The sequence below is a fragment of the Teleopsis dalmanni genome, chromosome 1, assembly GCF_002237135.1.
Source record: "Teleopsis dalmanni isolate 2A chromosome 1, ASM223713v2, whole genome shotgun sequence".
NCBI classification, from domain to species: domain Eukaryota; kingdom Metazoa; phylum Arthropoda; class Insecta; order Diptera; family Diopsidae; genus Teleopsis; species Teleopsis dalmanni.
The window spans coordinates 69,059,123-69,063,487 of NC_051846.1; positions in this window are offsets into that span (position 1 = coordinate 69,059,123).

Below are 4,365 nucleotides of genomic sequence, written 5' to 3' on the forward strand. Positions count from 1 at the left end.
ATCGTGGTATATATAATATACACAAAATAATATAATATTAATATTATTTTATTATGTGGTCGTGCACAATAAATTCTAAATTTTGTTATTAAAAACTTTATGGTCAACCAAAAATTCACTTAATTAAAATAATATAAAAATGAATTTTTGTTGTTGTAGTTCATTATTGTTCGGAAAAACCTCTTTAAAAACTTTATTAAATCTTAAATAAAAATAATTTTATAACAATTCTGATATGATTAATCAATTGTAAAAATGCTAGCAAATTTTAAGAAATATTTATTAAAAAATTATTGCAGTATTGTACCTCTCAAGATTGACGGTTTAAAGAGTTCAATATTGTACTTATCGAGAATTCATTATTATCATTGACTTTAAGATATTTGCACAACAAAGGCATTGATATGGTTATCGATATAACATTTCATTGTATACTATAATATTTATCAAACCTTCTCAAATCTCATCATAAAATTTATCTACGTACTACATACGTATCCATCTAAATTACCCTCAGAGACCGTTTCGAAGTTGTTTTAGAGTTTTGTCGTGAGTCAGTTTATGAATAGCTTTTCAAGTTTAGAGGACTTTTTATGCATAAGAATAAAAAAGGTTCTATTTAGTTTATTTAGATTATTATATTGAAATGTTAATCTTGTTACTTAATACAGTGATTGCGTTATATGAAAGCATTATGGATGGCACTCGCATTGTTTTGAAAAATCAAAAATTAAATAATATACAAATGATTTACAGAAAGTATTTCAGATTCTTCATATTAGATGATTTTATTGACCATGTAAAGGATTCGTTTCTGAAGATAACATGGTCAGTACCACGGTATCTGGTATCTGCGAAAAAGGAAGGCATGCTATGCGACTATATAGCATGCCTACAATGATTTTTGTCGAGGCTGGGCTTCTGAAGATGAGGAGAAAACTGTGCTCTACCTCAAGTGTCAGTGCCCTTCTTTAGTTAGGAGAAGATCAAACCTCACCGACCTGATCAAGCTGTCATCCTGAAATATTCGGGACCTAGCCAAGTTTATAGAACTGTCAGGTTGGTTTTCCTTTACTTAATGGGGGAGTCGTTAACTTTTTCGGCGTTGGTTATATTCTGACCTCCTAGTCTATGTACGAACTAACGCTATTTCTGTGGTAGCACAATGTGCCATTATTTGATCTGGCTTTTTGGAAACAAGGCCGCCACTTCAAACTACATACTTCCTTACCCCTTAAAGTCTTGCTTATGAATGAAATAAACATTAAACAAACAAACATTAGGAAGATGTAACCTTCTATGAATTTGGTAAAAATATCTGCCAATAAAATATTAAATCTGTTGCAAACTTTTCATTAGTTTTTCTAATATCAGATTCAATTGATGGATTATGTTATACGCACTAACACATCGCTCGGTGTAAATCAGGAAGTAAATATCCTATATGTATGTCAGTATTGTTCGGATGTTAATCTTTTCATTTAGATTTTTCAAACATTTTATTTGATATTACCATATCTAATAATCAATTGCTAAAAAATCTCCTTTATAACATTAATGATTTCTGTCTCATAATGTTGAAATGATATAACTCTTATTTGAACCTAAATAAAAATGAATCGTTTTGTATAAGTATATGCTATTAACATTATAAATAATGTTTTTATCTTTTCATATCAAATACTTATCTACACTTTATGATACAAATATATTTTAGTTATCTAATATTGCGTGTGCGTTAATTTGTCTTAATAATTCGAAATACTTTAATAATTTTTTTTGTGGAAAGCAACTTTATAAAACTGATAACAACTTTCTAAATTGAACTTGCCTCAAATTAATATTAAAAAAAAATTAAGACATTATCTACATTCAAAGATATCCACACCTTCATTCCAACACTGCAATGGCATAGTTTATTAAATTCATAGTAACGATTCACTCTAATATGTGTTCCTACATTCATGAAATGCTTACCAAATGAGTGTCAAATGTCAAAATATTTTAAATCGATACCCCATACCAAAATAAATATTGAAAATTTATGACCGAAACCTCGTAATCAAGATTAGGTGCAACACACCTAAAACATTTTGCAACATAAAAAGCAAATTTACCTAACAAGCACAGTACTGATCTTCATGTGTATGTACATTCGTACGAAGTAGTTAGATTCAAAATATAAATTGCAGCTTAAGGTATTTGGTAGAGTCCATAAAGACACCGAAGAAGCTCACTTATAATATATGAGTGAACATAACTGTCTTTTTGATAGTTTGTTTTTTATATTATTTTATTTAATTTTTTTTATTTTTAGTTTAATCTTAGATTTAATATTGATTCAGTATCAATAATATATTTTTTCATCAAAAGGGAAAGAATTTATTGTGTTATGTGAAATATATATTCAGGGTGTTTCAAGAAAAAATAGATAGTATTATACGTCAATACTTGATTAAAGAAATCAAATCGAAAAAAATTGTTCTTAAGAAAGAGTTCTTTCCCGAAAGACAAAACTGAAAGAACGTGATAAAATTTACTTATATATATATTCGTAAGTCTCTATTAAAGTAAATACTTGAAAGCAAATAAATAAATTTTCCTAAGCATATTCGATATTTTAACAGCTGGAAACATAAATGTTTTGTTATGAATACATTTTTAGACCTGGTTTTGAACCTAACACAAAAGACATACATAGGTACTTATGAGATAATGTTCACTAGTTATGTTGTAGGTTAAATGACTTTAAAACCCGATTTGCACGATTTGTCGGCTTTAATGCAGATAAAAAATAAAAAATTGTTCTACAAATTTGTATTCGATTAACTCAAAAAATTCTTAGTGATAACTATGAGATCATCTTTATCTTTATCAGCAGAGATGCTATATGGTGTAGTCAATTATATTTATCAATTTGTTGATCTTATTTGCGTCAACTCTTAAGAAACTCCTCTTCAAAGTTTCATTCGATTAATTGACTACTTTTTTCGTGTTAATCAAAAATATACTTATATATGATTCCCGACATTTTCTTTATAATATAAATACATATAAGGTGTGATCAAAAAGTAATAACAATTTTGATATTACGCCTTGTTTATGGAATCATGTCGGTGAGTAATGTATTTCTTAATTATTATACAATTGCGATATTGAGCTTGTCGAGTGAATGTACAAGATGTGTGTTTGACAATGCTTTAGGTGACAAAATACCATATTAAAATCTTCTATATTATAAAATCAGTGATTATAAAATAAGTGTCAGAGTGAGCTTAAGATTATATCTCGAGTAACCATTCCAAAAGTGATTCTCTAACTGGAATTGACAGAGGTATAACTTTATAGCTTACTGCTGTACATGATATGGTCTAACATGTACGCAAAATAAATTCGCATTAGGGTGCATGCAAATTAAGTTACAACATACATTTAAGCGACTTAAAGATAATATACAAAAAAATCTCTTAAGAACCGAATCAGCTACTCAATTTTGTGGTCCAAAGTCTTGTTGTGAACTTAATTGATCAAAAGCTAGAAAAGTGATTTCTAATCGAAGAATACAATCTTCAGTTAACCGCATCTGTCCTTAGTTGAACAGAACTAAAGTGGTTGGAAATTAAGCTTACATGCCACTACAATCTGTATTATCATCTCAACAAGTTGGGTCTGTGTAAGGAGATAAAATGTTAGCTTTACTTAGAGATAAAGTAACCTGTAATTATATTTTTAGTAACTATGCGGCTTTTATTTGGGCAGGGAGTACATATCTCCGTCTGATATTAGGAAACTTACTGCCCTTTATTAGAAGAACTGAGTGCTTTCTGTTCAATTAAGATTGGTTATTAGCACTGCTATAGTTTGCAGTACTGCACGTAGCTGGGAGGCAGTACCTTATATTTTTATGTACTAATATTTTCTAAGATTATGTACAGATTGCAAGTGAGGAAGTGAGTAGTTAGTTTTGTTATTTTTTATTTGCCGTAATTGTAAAAAATTGTTAAAACTTCCCTTCTCCATAAAATCTGGGAAAGGTGGACAAAAGCAAAATAATACCCTTTTCATAATATGTATAGGTTTGTAACATATGTATGTGAATATTGACAATCTTAACATTTTAGCTGGTCAGAATCATTTTTTCTCTTAGGTAATTGTAGTTTATATTCATGACCTTAATCTTATTGTAAATAATATTACACTTGTGAATTTTTATGTATCTTGCGTATTGTGTTATATATTTCAGAGTTGTTATGAATTTGAATGTCTTAATTGCTTCAAATAACTAATAAATTTTAGAGTAAAAAAAAATACTCATGTTTTTTGAAAATCTCAAGGTACTTAATAAAATGTTATATGCATTGTTGT